At 34.5% G+C, this 17062-nt stretch overlaps 1 protein-coding gene across 1 annotated transcript in view; it reads right to left on the bottom strand.

Annotated features, from left to right (window-relative positions):
* The window catches only part of THSD7A (thrombospondin type 1 domain containing 7A), a 448162-nt gene that overhangs the window by 130903 nt on the left and 300197 nt on the right, over nt 1-17062 (bottom strand). The gene's annotated exons all lie outside the window — the stretch shown is intronic.

Genomic DNA, 17062 nt, shown 5'->3' with positions numbered 1-17062 from the left:
GAAAAAGAATTGAGAGTAATGATAGTAAAGATGATCCAAAATCTCATAAACAGAATGTAGAAATTACAAGAAACGTTTAAGAAGGACCTAGAAGAACTAAAGAGAAAACAGTGATGAGCAACACAATAAATGAAATTTAAAATTCTCTAGAAGGAATCCACAGCAGAACAACTGAGGCAGAAGAACGACTAAGTGACCTAGAACATAAAATAGTGGAAATAACTACCACAGAGCAGAATAAACAAAAAAGAATGAAAAGAATTGAGGACAGTCTCAGAGACCTCTGGGACAACATTAAACGCACCAACATTCAAATTATAGGGGTCCCAGAAGAAGAACAGAAAAAGAAAGGGACTGAGAAAATATTTGAAGAGATTATAGTTGAAAAGTTCCCTAATATGGGAAAGAAAATAGTCAATAAAGTCCAGGAAGCACAGAGACTTCCATACAAGAAAAATCCAATGAGAACACACCAAGACACATAATAATCAAAATACCAAAATTAAATACAAAGAAAAAGTATTAAAAGCAGCGAGGGAAAAGCAACAAATAACATATAAGGGAATCCCCATAATGTTAACAGCTGATCTGTCAGCAGAAACTCTGCAAACCAGAAGGCAGTGGCAGGACATATTTAAAGTGATGAAAGGGGGCTTCCCTGGTGGCGCAGTGGTTGAGAATCTGCCTGCTAATGCAGGGAACGCTGGTTCGAGCCCTGGTCTGGGAGGATCCCACGTGCCGCGGAGCGGCTAGGCCCATGAGCCACAACTACTGAGCCTGCGCATCTGGAGCCTGAGCTCCGCAGCAGGGGGGGCCGCGATAGTGAGAGGCCCGCGCACTGCGATGAAGAGTGGCCCCCGCTTGCCACAATTGGAGAAAGCCCTCGCACAGAAACAAGATGCAACAAAGCAAAAATAAATTAATTAATAAACTCCTACCCCCAACATAAAAAAAAAAAAAACAAAACAACAACTTGCAGGATTGCAGGTGATGTAAATTTAAAAAAATATATAATAAAATAAAGTGATGAAAGGGAAAAACCTACAAACAAGATTACTCTACCCAGCAAGGGTCTCATTCAGATTCGATGGAGAAATTAAAACCTTTACAGACAAGCAAAAGCTAGGAGAATTCAGCACCACCAAACCAGCTTTACAACAAATGCTAAAGAAACTTCTCTAGGCAGGAAACACAAGAGAAGGAAAAGACCTACAATAACAAACTCAAAACAATTAAGAAAATGGCAATAGGAACATACATATTGATAATTACCTTAAATGTAAATGGATTAAATGCTCCAACCAAAAGACACAGACTGGCTGAATGGACACAGAAACAAGACCCATCATATGCTGTCTACAAGAGAACCACTTCAGACCTAGGGACACATACAGACTGAAAGTGACGGGGTGGAAAAAGATATTCCCTGCAAATGGAAATCAAAAGAAAGCTGGAGTAGCAATTCTCATATCAAACAAAATAGACTTTAAAATAAACAGTGTTACAAGAGACAAAAAAGGACACTACATAATGACCAAGGGATCAATCCAAGAAGAAGATAAAACAATTGTAAATATTTATGCACCCAACATAGGAACACCTCAATACATAAGGCAAATACTAACAGCCATAAAAGGGGAAATCGACACTAACACAGTAAGAGTAGGGGACTTTAACACCCCATTTTCACCAAGGGACAGATCATCCAAAATGAAAATAAGGAAACACAAGCTTTAAATGATACATTAAACAAGATGGACTTTATTGATATTTATAGGACATTCCATCCAAAAACAACAGAATACACTTTCTTCTCAAGTGCTCATGGAACATTCTCCAGGATAGATCATAACTTGGGTCACAAACCAAGCCTTGTTATATTTAAGAAAACTGAAATTGTATCAGGTATCTTTTCCGACCACAACACTATGAGACTATATATCAATTACAGGAAATAAAGTATAAAAAATACAAACACATGGAGGCTAAACAATACACCACTAAATAACCACAGGGTCACTGAAGAAATCAAAGAGGAAATCAAAAAATACCTAGAAACACATGACAGTAAAAACACGATGGCCCAAAATCTATGGGATAAGGCAAAAGCAGTTCTAAGAGGGAAGTTTATAGCAATATAATCCTACCTTAAGAAACAGGAAACATCTCAAATAAAGAACCTAACTTAACACTGAAGGCAATTAGAGAAAGAAGAACAAAAAACCCCCAAAGTTAGCAGAAGGAAAGAAATCATAAAGATCAGGTCAGAAATAAATGAAAAAGAAATGAAGGAAACGAAAGCAAAGATCAATAAAACTAAAAGTGGGTTCTTTGAGAAGATAAACAAAATTGATAAACCATTAGCCAGACTCATCAAGAAAAAAAGGGAAAAGACTCAGATCAATAGAATTAGAAATGAAAGTGGAGAAGTAACAACTGACACTGCAGAAATAGAAAGGATCATGAGAGATTAGTACAAGTAACTACAGGGCAATAAAATGGACAACCTGGAAGAAATGGACAAATTCATAGAAAAGCACAACTTTCTCAGATTGAACCAGGAAGAAATAGAAAATATAAAAAGACCAATCACAAGCCCTGAAATAGAAACTGTGATTAAAAATCTTCCAACAAACAAAAGCCCAGGACCAGATGGCTTCACAGGCGAATTCTATCAAACTTCTACAAAAGAGCTAACACCTATCCTTCTCAAAATCTTCCAAAATATAGCAGAGGGAGGAATACTCCCAAACTCATTCTATGAGGCCATCACTCTGATACCAAAACCAGACAAAGATGTCACAAAGAAAGAAAACTATAGGCCTATATCACTGTTGAGCACAGATGCAAAACTCCTCAACAAAATACTAGCAAACAGAATCCAACACCACATAAAAAGGATCATACACATGATCAAATGGGGTTTTATCCCAGGAATGCAAGGATTCTTAAATATATCAATCAGTGTTATAAACCATATTAACAAATTGAAGGAGAAAAACCATATGATCATCTCAATAGATGCAGAAAAAGCTTTTGACAAAATTCAACACCCATTTATGATAAAAACACTCCAGAAAGTAGGCATAGAGGGAACTTACCTTGACATAATAAAGGCCATGTATGACAAACCCACAGCCAACATTGTTCTCAATGGTGAAAAACTGAAACCATTTCCACTAAGATGAGGAACAAGACAAGGTTGTCCACTCTCACCACTATTATTCAACACAGTTTTGGAAGTTTTAGCCATAGTAATCAGAGAAGAAAAAGAAATAAAAGGAATCCACAAAGGAAAAGAAGTAAAGCTGTCACTGTTTGCAGATGAAATGATACTATACATAGAGAATCCTAAAGATGCTACCAGAAAACTATTAGAGCGAATCAATGACTTTGGTAAAGTAGTGGGATACAAAATTAATGCACAGAAATCACTTGCATTCCTATACACTAATGATGAAAAATCTGAAAGAGAAATTAAGGAAACATTCCCATTTACCATTGCAACAAAAAGAATAAAATACCTAGGAATAAATCTACCTAGGGACACAAAAGGCCTGTATGCAGAAAACTACAAGACACTGATGAAAGAAATTAAAGATGATACAAACAGATGGAGAGATATACCATGTTCTTGGATTGGAAAAATCAACATTGTGAAAATGACTATACTACCCAAAGCAATCTATAGATTCAGTGCAATCCCTATCAAACTACCAATGGCATTTTTCACAGAACTAGAACAAAAAATTGCACAATTTGTATGGAAACACAAAAGACCCTGAAAAGCCAAAGCAATCTTGAGCAAGAAAAATGGAGCTGGAGGAATCAGGCTCCCTGACTTCAGACTATACTAGAAAGCTACAGTAATCAAGACAATATGGTACTGGCACAAAAACAGAAATATTGCTCAATGAAACAGGATAGAAAGCACAGAGATAAACGCACACACATATGGTCACCTTACCTTTGACAAAGGAGGCAAGAATATACAGTGGAGAAAAGACAACCTCTTCAATAAGTGGTGCTGGGAAAACTGGACAGCTACTTGTAAAAGAATGAAATTAGAACACTTCCTAACACCATACACAAAAATAAACTCAAAATGCATTAAAGAACTAAATGTAATGCCAGACGGTATAAAAGTCTTAAAGGAAAACATAGGCAGAACACTATGACATAAATCACAGCAAGATCCTTTTTGACCCACCTCCTAGAGAAAGGGAAATAAAAACAAATATAAACAAATGGGACCTAATGAAATGTAAAAACCTTTTTCACAGAAGAGGAAACCTTAAACAAGATTAAAAGGCAACTCTCAGAATGGGAAAAAATATTTGCAAATGAAGAAACTGACAAAGGATTAACCTCTAAAATATACAGGCAGCTCACACAACTCAATATGAAAAAAGCAAACAACCCAATCCAAAAATGGGCAGAAGACCTAAATAGACATTTCTCCAAATAAGATATACAGATTGCCAACAAACACATGAAAGGATGCTCAACACCACTAATTATTAGAGAAATGTACATCAAAACTACAATGACAAAAACATAATGACCTCACACCAGTCAGAATGGCCATCATCAAAAAGTCTACAAAGAACAAATGCTGGAAAGGGTGTGAAGAAAAGGGAACCCTCTTGCACTGTTGGTGGGAATGTAAATTGATACAGCCACTATGGAGAACAGTATGGAAGTTCCTTAGAAAACGAAAAATAGAACTACCATACGACCCAGCAATCCCACTACTGGGCATATACCCTGAGAAAACCGTAATTCTAAAAGAGTCATTTACCACAATGTTCACTGCAGCACTATTTAAAATAGCCAGGACATGGAAGCAACCTAAGTGTCCATCGACAGATGAATTGATAAAGAAGATGTGGTACATATATACAATGGAATATTATTCAGCCATAAAAAGAAAAGAAATTGAGTTATTTGTAATGAGGTGGATGGACCTAGAGTCTCTCATACAGAGTGAAGTAAATCAGAGAGAAAAACAAATACCTTAAGCTAACACATATATATGGAGTCTAAAAAAAGAAAAAGGTTCTGAAGAACCTAGAGGCAGGGCAGGAATAAAGATGCAGATTTCGAGAATGGACTTGTGGACACAGGGAGGGGCTAAGGGTAAGCTGGGATGAAGTGAGAGAGTGGCATGGACATATATACACTACCTAATGTAAAATAGATAGCTAGTGGGAAGCAGCCACATAGCAGAGGGAGATCAGCTCGGTGCTTTGTGACCATCTAGAGGGGTGGGATAGGGAGGGTGGGAGGGAGATGCAAGAGGTAGGGGAAATGGGGATATATGTATATGTATAGCTGATTCACTTTTTTATACAGCAGAAACTAACAACCATTGTAAAGCAATTATACTCCAATAAAGATGTTAAAAAAAATAACAGGAGACAATGTAGGAACAGATTTCATTCACAGTTCTTTTTTATAATGTTTCCATTTTTACTGTTCATTGATATAGACTTCCTGACAAATGTCTTCACCAAATTTGAACATGCACCAAAGTTTTACTCCTTGTATCTATTCTACTGAATGAGGATAAATCATTCATAGGCCTTGAAGTTAGGTAGACCTGAATTTGAATCCCTTACTTCCATTTTCTAGCTAGATGACTTTTTTCTTGTTTTTAGTATTTTGATTTTACTTATATTTTTATTGAAGTATACAGTATGCATACGACAATGTTCTAAAAAAACATACAGTTCAATAACTGTCACAAAGCAAACACCTGGGTAATCATTCCTCAGAGTGCAAAAGAGAACATTGTCAGCAGCCTTGAGCCCACGGTGCTCCTTCATGACCATTCCAACTATTTCTCCTTCCCTCTTCCCCACAGTAATTATTATTTTGATTTTTAGCTCCGTTGTTTAGTTTTGTCGCCTTTTGAAATTCATAGCAATAAGGTTTTAACATTCTTTATATGCTTTTAGTGCACTTATGCCCGCATTTCTCTTTGGTACATACTTAGGAGTGAGTTTCCTAAGTCACTGGAGATGAATATGTTCATTTTTGCTAGGTAACGGCAAACCGTCACTTTTCTGCAGCAGTGTTTGAGTTCTCTTCTTCTGCATCCTCACTAACTTTTGGTATTGTCTAACTTTTTAATTTTAGCCATCCTGGTGTGTGTGTAGTGGTATAGCATTTTGGTTTTAATTGGCATTTTTCAGTTACTAATGAGTATGTTTTACTATATTTATTGGTTTACAATGTCTGTTTTGAAAAATATCTGTTCAAGTCTCCTGATGATTTTTATTCTATTGGCATGACTGTGCTTTTCTTATTGAGTTGTAGCAGTTCTTTATATATCCTGAATACAGCAAATTGTCAGCACATATGTTCCTTCATTCTTTCTTTTGCCTTTCCATGATCTTAATAATGTTTTGTGACAAGTAGAACTTTTTGACTTTAACTTATGAATCTTTTTCCTTCACAAGTTGTTAAAGAAAGCTTTCTCTGTATCAGTTTATAAAGTTAATCCCCTATATTATCTTCTAGATTAGAAAGGTTTATCTTTTATATTTTGATTTACAATCCAGCTAAAATTGATTTTTGTATATTGTTTGAGAGAGGGATCAAGTCCCTATTTTTTTTATTGCTATCCCATTGACCTAGCACCCTTTATTGAAAAAAATTTTTTTCTCTATGCATTTACATTTCTAACTTTATCATACATTATGTCTATAAATATGTGGTTCTGTTTCTGGATTGTGTATTCTGTTCAATTGGTATAAATGCACATTTTGCCCCAATACCACTATGTTTTATTAGGTTAATGATAAATCTTGTTCTTCAATACAGAATATTCTTCCATCTTTCTGTTTCTTGAGTGTATTGCTTACTTGTGGCCCTTTGAATTTCCATAAAAATTTTAGAGTAAGTTCTAGATTTCCTATTGAAGAGTGACTGAATAATAAGTATCATTTTTATTACAATCTTATAATTGTTGGATGTTTAATATACATTGACTTGAGCTGATAATTAACTAATTAATTCATATAAGTGGTGATAGTGTATATCCTTCTTTGTTGCTTATATTAGAGGGAAAGCTTTCATATTTCACCACTAAATATCATATATGGTTTAGTATTTTAATCATATACTTATCAATTTAAAGAAGTTTCCTTGCATTACTAGATTGCTTCAAGTTTATATCCTGAACAGAGGTTAAATTTTACCAAATATCTTTCCTGAATCTATTGAGAAAATTATATGTTTTCTCCTTTACTTTGTTAACTAGTTGAATCAACTGTTTGATTTTTGAATGATAAACTGACCTCACATTCCTGGAAAAAACCATAACTAGTTGTTATATATTACCCTTTTTATATATAATTGGGTATAATTTGCTAATTTCTACTTATAATTTTTGCTTCTAATTTTGATATCCAATTTTGACTTTAATTTTGGTATTAATATTATGCTTGGTCTCATTAAATAAGTTGGGAATTATTTCTCATTTTTTATTCTCTCAAAAATTCGTGTAAGACTCACAGTATTTTTTCCTTAAAATGTTTGCAGTACTTGTTAGTGAAGCCATCTGGATTTGAACATTTCTTTATGGGAAGATATTTATTTTGGATTCAATTTTAGTGAACTGTATTTTTCTGGAAATCTGTTCTTTTCAGCTAAATTTTTAAATGTACTGGCATCAAGTGGTTAATCATATCCCTTTACTACTTTTTATGATTTTATAATCTCTAATGATGTCCCCCCTTTCACTCTGAAATTGGTAATGTGTACTTATTATCATTTCTTTCTCTTCATTTACTCTCTGTATGGGTTTATAAATGTTAATCCGTTAAAAAAGAAACTTGTGTTCATTTATCGTATCTAGTGCATGCTTCCTTTTCTATTCCATACTTTTTTTGCTCTTAAATTTTTTCTTCCTATTATTTTATTTGTGCTTATATTTCTAGATGTTTTTTAAAGTGCATGTGAGGGATAATTAGCTCGTTGATTTTTTTCAGTATTCCTTTATTTCTAATATATATGTCTTTAAGATTATATATTTCTTTTACATATGGCTTTAGTTGCATCTCATAACTTTTTATATATAGTATTTGCACTGTAAATCAGTTCAAAATATGTTTTACTTTCCATTTTGATTTTTTTCTCTGATCCATTTACTGCTTGGAAAATTATTTCTTAATTTCCACACATATGAAGAATTTATATATATATATTTTAATAATGATGTCAAGCTTAATAGTACTAGGATTAGAAAGCACATTCTGGAAGGTTTGAAACCTTTTAAATATACTGATACTTGCTTTATGTCCCACAATATTTAAAGATTTCATATTTATTGAGAATTGGATATTGGACTATTGGATATAGCATTCTTCTAGTTCAAATTTGTTAACTGTGCTTTTCAAATCTTTGTTATCCTTACTGGTTTTGGGGTAAGTGTTCTATCAGTTATTGATAGTGGTCTATTAAAACCTCACAAAAAATTTATGTACTCGTCTCTTACAATTCTGGGCAACTTAATCCAGTATTCATGATTAAAGTGATCTGAAGCTAGCCTTCAGACTCTTTGTGTATTGGTCTATTTTTTATTTATTTTTTGATTTATTGTAGGGTAGAGCTCTTTGAGATCTCACCCTAAAGACTGATGTATTCACTAAGGCCCCCTTTCTCTGGCTAACCCTGAATTCTAATCCTTGTCTACATAGCACTATGTGGCTATGAAAAGCTCTGCTAACCTTCTCAGCCACACAGCCTCCTGTTCTAGAGTTGCAGCGATCTATAGAGCTGAGACTACTCAAATACCAAACTTACATTTTTGCCATTCTCCTCTCAGATGTTTGACCTGTAATTCTTCACTAGCCTTGTTAGCTCTCCAGTGTCTTCAAACATTTCTAAAAATATATTTTTCCAGCCTTTTAAATTGTCCTTATAAGTAGAGTTAGTCCTAATTATTACTCTTTCATTATCAGTAGTGGAAATGTTAATAGCTATGACTTTAATAAACTACTTACCCTGAGTCTCAGTTCATTCTACTATAAAATAGAAACTAAATTACTACCTTTAAAATTTTCTAGTGCATATTTTGCATATAGTAGTAACTCAGACAAGAATTATATTTGACTTCAACTATACTTCATTTACTTAGAGATCTGACCTAGTCTGGTGGTTTTATATATCTTTATACATTTGACAAGCCATACTTCATTTCTTGACATCTCTTTTGATGTTCTATCTCATATTCATCACTTGCTGGTTTCTTTCAACTTACTTATGCTGCTAATATCTCATATACAAACTAATTCATCTAAATAACCCTTCTTCTCAAAGTCACTTGCTCCTGTAAATTTAGATAAATCTCTTTGTGGTAACATTGTTTTTCCAGTTAGCCCCTAAATTTTGAAGGTATGTTTGAATCAACTTTCTACTAATATTTGTTTAATTGCAAAGATGTGATTTGTCCTTAAAAATATCACTAGCCTACACTCTTTTAGTTCCATTGCATGAATCTTGTGAAACTTAGCCTCATATCTTTGGACTAGCTTAAATGTCTCCTAATTCTTCTACTTCAGACACTCAGACTCTATCCTGCAGTTCTGTCAGGTTAATACAGTAGTCTTAATACAGCATTTGACAGTATTGTACTTTCCCCCAAAAGCTTACAAGGAAACGTGGTACATTGAATAATAAATACCAGGCCATTAGGTGGCATGCACGCCCTTCTATAATCTTATGTTATTGACTCTCACTTCAACTTTATCTCCAAACTACTTTCAGATGAAACTCATACTCTGTATGTTTCAGTATGTTTAATTCTCCAGGACACACGTGCTCCTCCTCCTTTTGTTTTCACTAACCAACTTGTGCCTTTTTCGCCCACCTTAGAAGCCCTTCTTCCTCTCTCAACATTCTTAAAATCCTTCACACCAAGAAATGCTGAATCAGTCTGCACCAGCTCTGTCAAGTCTTCCTGACAACTAGAGCTGGAGGCAATCTCTAAGTTCTGAAAACCTATAACATCTGTGGGGATGCAATATAATGCTCTGACAGACTGTAGTCGTTGTCAAAGGGAGCTAAACTTTAAACTATTTCTTAGCTCCACAATCTTGAGTAGGTTACTAGTTCCCTGTCTGCAAAATGGATTTAACGCTAGCTCTGTTGAAGGGCTGTTATAAAGATTAGATATGATAGATGTAAAAGCTGAACACAGTATAAGAACCTGGTACGTAATAGTTGTTATAATAAGTGATAGATATTACTTCTATCATTAATAGTACGACTCATTTAAATTTAAATGTGGGCTATTTTTATTGTCAATTATGTTTTATGTATATATTCCATATATGCTACAGGGATATAAAGTCCTTTAGAATAAGAACCATGCATATACATAATTGTGCAAATCTTGCAAATAATGAGTGCTTGAAAATGTCTGTTGATTAATATATTTACAAATGAGTACATAATATTTTTTAGAAACAGACTTGCTGAATATTTTAGGTTGATAAAAGAGGTTACAGTTGTAAAAATACTTCAAGTTTTGGTATAATCTGACTAGAACCTGAACCATTCCAGCTTTCATTTATGAAGGTAGTCACTGAAAGGTCTGTAAAATCAGTGAACACAAGCATATTGATTGTACTCAATGACGGAAGCCTTCTTCTGTTGAATAATCCAATCAAATGTCATTTTAGCATAAGAAAGAAAGTAATTTGATGACGAGCGAAGGTCTCAGTGTGGGGGGGAGGAATCAATTTTAGTCATGGAAACAAGAGGGATCAACATGCACACCACCACTCTACAACTATACTGAAGAGTCTTACAGGAAATCAGTATGCTGACTGGGCTACTTAAAAGAAAACCCTGGTGGCGCAGTGGTTGAGAATCTGCCTGCCAATGCAGGGGACACGGGTTCCAAACCTGGTCTGTGAAGATCCCACATGCCGCGGAGCAACTAGGCCCGTGAGCCACAACTACTGAGCCTGCGCGTCTGGAGCTTGTGCTCCACAACAAGAGAGGCCGCGACAGTGAGAGGCCCGCGCACCGCAATGAAGAGTGGCCCCCGCTCGCCGCAACTAGAGAAAGCCCTCGCACAGAAACGAAGACGCAACACAGCCGAAAATAATAGATAAATAAATTAAAAAAAAAAGAAAACCCCACATATATTACTTTCCAAAATGTAATCTTTTAAAATTTTTGTGCTTTTATCAGATAATTTTCAAAACTTCACCAATAATGATTGGATTATTAGTGATCATTTAAGGAACACAGTGATAATAAACACATACTACATACTCAGACATTCCATACATCAGAATGTATGTATATATTCTGTATATGTATACACACACACAAAGATATGAAAGAGTGTTCAACTTGAGCTGCCCCATTAGTAGTACTACTTTCTGTTTACAAAATGTCATCTAGGTCACCTTCTGTTCTCTTAGACCTTTAAAGAATGAATCATGCCAAGTACATTTACACAGCCTTGTATTTTCAAAGAACTTTATACATAATTACTAATTTAAAAAAATTATTTGCTAATTGGCGAGTGTTTTCTCTGAGACAGAACTGTCTAGAGACACCGAGTCACAAGCTTAGGGCTCTGAGATAGAGCCACATGGTTAAAGAAAACAAACTTATGGTTACCAGGGGGGAAAGGGGGGGAGGGAAGGGATAAATTGGGAGATTGGGATTGACACATACACACTAGTATATATAAAATAGATAATCAACAAGGACCTACTGTATAGCACAGGGAACTCTACTCAATGCTCTGTAATGACTTTTATGGGAAAAGACTCTTAAAAAGAGTGGATATATGTATATGTATAACTGATTCACTTTGCTGTACAGCAGAAACTAATGCAACATTATAAATCAACTATACTCCAACAAAAATTAATCTTAAAAAAAGGAGTTTTCATAGCACAATGCTTTCATTGTAAGAATTTTTCCTTCAAAGGACTGATTGGGGAGTGAGAAGAAAACAGAATTGCTATAGCAGTTACAGGCAGTCACTACTTTCTGATTGGTTGACTCTAAAATTCCAGGCAGATGTCTGGAAATGGGAGTTTAATACATTAATTAATTCCTATATAATCTTGTTTCAAACAAAGTTTTAATGTAATTTGCAGCACCTAAAAATTAGCTAACAGTAATGAAAAAGTTGAGTAATAAATTTATTTTAAGAAGTACAGACATTTGAGAAATGAAGTTAATACAAGCGGTTGTGCATATAAAATCCCACATATTGGTTACAGGTTCCTCATAATCTTAGTTCTCAGCTTTTTAGCTGGCAACATAAAGGGGGATTAAATACAAAATCCATCCAAGAATCGAAATATTTTCAGGAAAGGTAAAATTGTTCTTGATTTAAAAAACCAGTAAATTTCTTCCCACAATTTTCATAAAGGAGATAGTACATAATTTAATGTATAAGTGTTACCACACTTTCACGTGCCATTTGTGATAGTGTCTTCAACATAGGCACATTAAGTAAAACAATTCGGTGAAAAGGCAATTGTACAGAGCAACTTAGAATATATTTTCGTATGGAAAATACTACACCTGACTATTAATTTCTAAAAAGATTTCATAAACCCTTTCTGATATAGAGTTGAGCTAGATTTCTGAAATCAGTCCTAAAACTTTAGAGTTTCTAAGCTCTTTAGCTCCTAAATCCAAGCAAGGTGCAACCAAAATTAGGGAAAGGAGAATTCGGGCCTAATAAAAACTTTGATAGTAGGGACATTCATGACACTGTCAGGGAAAAACTCAACTGTAGGAGAGCGGTAAGGAGGCAGCACTATTTGCCAGCATGAGGGCATTCATCATCCCGTTAGTTATTCAGAGGACAGAATTCCTAGTTAGAAGCCCAAGAGTCAGAGCCTACTTTGTTATAAAGCAGAAACTAACACACCATTGTAAAGCAATTATACTCCAATAAAGATGTTAAAAAAAAAAAAAAGTACATGTTTCCCCACAGGCCACTAGGCAAATGTCCAATTGAAGTAGGTCACTTTGCCTAAACAGAACTAGTAGAAATCAATATTATTTAAAATGTTCTTTGGGTAAATATTTCATCACATTGATTTATAAGTTTTCTTTCACTCTCATGTTTATGGATATGAGTTAACACTTACCTGCTGTTTTAAAGTATTTTTCTCATTTATCCTTGGGCTTTGTTTTTTGGATTGTTTCTTTTATTTTTGGTTGCTACTATAAGAGACAATCTGAGATAAAACCTGTTTTTGACAGTTAAAGAATAATTATTCTTATTAGGGTATCCTGCATCATTATAAATAAATTACAGCAAATAAAAGATAAAATAATGATCAGTTTAATGCTAAAACATTGAATATAGGAACCAGATTATATCAGGGCTGTGGGAACTATAATATTAGAGTTCTTTAAAAGTTTCCATCAGCCCATTGCTTTCACTTCTCTTACAGGAAAATATTTATTGTGTTAATGTTTGCTCGGTTTCTACTATAATATGAAAGTACTTGGAAAATTAAAATATCCAGGCATAGCACACATTTAATCAAAACTATCAACAGGTACATACGGTATTTTTCTTTTGTTAAACATTCCCTGTCCCTTTCAGGATAATCTGCACTAGGTGTTCTGAGGCATTTAAAATATTTCTGTAGAACTTGAATGCCAAAGAAATAAAAGGATTATCATAGTTGACAAACTCAGATCACTCTCTCAATGCCCAAACTACAAAGAAAAGTTACAGGAAAATGGTGCTTTATTAGTAGTAACATGAATTTTAATATAAAAGATACTTTCTTAAGACCTAAGATATGTATCACACCATTTTCAGTTCTGTGTTGATTCTGCACTTTGGTGAATGGAAGGTTCACAAAGTTCAATGCATTATACAAAAACTACTTAGAAGCAGAGTCATAAGTAAAAATCAAGTGTTCTGATCCCTCTAAAAATATGGCTAAAGTCTTTACATTAATATATTGACTTTTGCTTTAGAAAATAATTACTAAACGAGAGACACAGGCACTAGAAAATGAAAGTAATGGCAATAATCGTATCACTCCATCTCTTTCTCTGAGAGCATCTCTCTTTGACATAAAAAACAATTTTCAAACCTCTACTAAGGAAAATAAAGAAAAACTTGACAGATAATGGAGAAATACTCCAAGCTTTTAGATGGAGAGGTTATACATAATAAAGATGTCAGTTTTGTCTAAATTCATTTAAGATTTGCATAATCCACCTTCCTACACTGTTGGTAGGAATGTAAACTGGTGCAGCCATATGGAGAACAGTATGGAGGTTCCTTAAAAAACTAAAAATAGAGCTACCATATGATGCTGCAATCCCACGCCTGGGCATATATCTGGAGACAACCATAATTCAAAAGATACATGCAACCCAATGTTCACAGCAGCACTATTTACAATAGCCAAGGCATGGAAGCAACCTATGTATCTACCAACAGATGAACGGATAAAGAATATGTGGTATACATACACAATGGAATATCACTCAGCTACAAAAAAGAATGAAATAATGCCATTTGCAGCAACATGGCTGGGCCTAGAGATTATCACTGTAAGTGAAGTAAGTCAGACAGAGAAAGACAAATATCATATGATATCACTTATATATGGAGTCTAAAAAATGACACAAATGAACTTATTTACCAAACAGATATAGACTCACAGACTCAGAAAGAATTTTTGGTTACCAAAGGGGGAAGGAGGGGAGGGATAGATGAGGAGTTTGGGATTAAAATATACACACTACTATAATATAAAATAGATAGCACAGGGAACTATACTCAATAAACCATAATGGAAAAGAATCTAAAAAAGAATATATATACATGTATGTATAACTGAATCACTTTGCTGGACACCTAAACTAACACAACATTTTAAATCAACTATATTTCAATAAAAAATTTTAAAAAACTATACCTCAATTTTTTAAAATGGAGATTTGGATTCAGAGTGGGACCCAAGATTTGGATTCTGGAGTGGGACCCAAGATTCTGCCTTTCTAACAAGATCCCGGGAGATGCTATGCAGCTGGTATATGGACCACAATCTGAGTAGAGAGAGAAGAGAGAGCAGACAGGAGAGGCAGACAGCCTGCAGAGTCAGCTAGTTCCCTACCCTGTATTCAGATACTTCTCTGACCATGTATTTATCTAGGCACGTATTGCTCATAAAAAAACTACTGTATTCTTTAAAAAATTTAAAGGGATTGATAATCACAATGTTCTAATAATATATACAAATAATACATACAGAGAGGTTTTCTCTGTAAGTTATGTGTCCTCCAAACAAATATGCTTTAAGCCATGTGGACATTATTCTCTGTATTTCTGTATAATGACTCTTCTGTCATTTTCACTGATCTATTTTCTTCCTTGATCTTGTACCTACAACCCCTGAAAAAATAACAAAAATAGGAAGCAGTTCCCTGAAAGATGCAATTTGCCAAAACTCACATAAGAAGAAATAGACAATCTGATTAGCCCTATATCTATTAGGGAAGTGAAGCAATATTTAATAACCTTCCAAAACAGAAAGCATCAGGCCCAGATGGGTACCCTGGAGAATTCTATCAAACATTTACAGAAGAAATTATACCAATTCTCTGTGATCTCTTACAGAAGATAGAAGCAGAGGGAATACTTCTAACTTCTTAACCATAAGGCCAATATTACACTAATAACAATACCAGGCAAAGACGTTACAGGAAAAGAAGAATACAGACTAATATCTTTCATGAATACAGATGCAAAATCCTCAACAAAATAGTAGTAAACCAAATCCAACAATGTATAAAGAGAATTATTCATCGTGACCAAGTGGGCTGTATCCCAGGTATATAAGGCTAGTTCAACATTCAAAAATCAATTAATGTAATCTATCCCATCACCAGACTAAGAAAGAAAAATCACATGATTATTTCAACATATATAGAAAAATTATTTGACAAAATCAAACACCCATTTATGAAAAGAGAAAAAAAGATTTGTATATTCCCAGTCAAAAATTTACCCAAAAAGTGAATTTACAACTTAGAAAAATGACTTACCAGTGAATATTTGAAAGTCTACAAAAGAATAACAGGGAGATCAACAGACCAGAATATATTGTATAGCCCTCCTTCATAGTAATTATTATGACTAATACCTTTTCCTACACAAAGACATTCTCTCTATTCTGTTCTCTTTCTTGCAGTTCCTTTTAGGTCTTCTTTATTGGCTACTCCATTCTTACTGATTTTAGTATATGCTGCAATTTTTTTTTTTAAGCATCCACATTTTGGGTATTATTCCTCAGAGTAGCTTACTAGAGGTGGTATAGATGAACATACTTGAGGTTTATAATATATATTGTTTACCTTCTAAAGATCATAATAATTTACAATTCTTCCTCTTTGTGTAACCAGCTTGGCTGGTTCAGCTGTAACAGGTTTAAGACTTGTACCATTTTTACAAAAAGCACGAACCCTACTCATTTAGAGTAACACTTCTGAGTGTTTCAGTGAATCTTAAGTTGAAACTAATTCATCTCAGATGAATAATCTTTTTTATGGATGTAGAAACTTCTTAAGATAGATGAATATTTTAGGTAAATAGAGCGGTGATTTGGTTGTAAAAACGTTTTCAATCTTTATATGTCATACGTACTTAGCCAGGCAGAAACAGAGTATCATATAGTCTGAGTTTGCTGGGGTGCCCTGAATGGCCCCAGTAGGCTATTTTCCTCCTCTCATGAACGTGGGCAGTCAAACTAGAATAATGGGACCACTCTACTTCAAAACACATATATCTGGAATCTAAGAAAAAAAAATGTCATGAAGAACCTAGGGGTAAGACAGGAATAAAGACACAGACCTACTAGAGAATGGACTTGAGGATATGGGGACGGGGAAGGGTAAGCTGTGACAAAGTGAGAGAGTGGCATGGACATACATACACTACCAAACGTAAAATAGATAGCTAGTGGGAAGCAGCCGCATAGCACAGGGAGATCAGCTCGGTGCTCTGTGACCACCTAGAGCGGTGGGATAGGGAGAGTGG

This window comes from Mesoplodon mirus (genome assembly GCF_964341445.2).
Source record: "Mesoplodon mirus genome assembly, chromosome: 9".
In the NCBI taxonomy this organism is placed as follows: domain Eukaryota; kingdom Metazoa; phylum Chordata; class Mammalia; order Artiodactyla; family Ziphiidae; genus Mesoplodon; species Mesoplodon mirus.
This window is presented reverse-complemented; position numbering and strand designations above follow the sequence as displayed.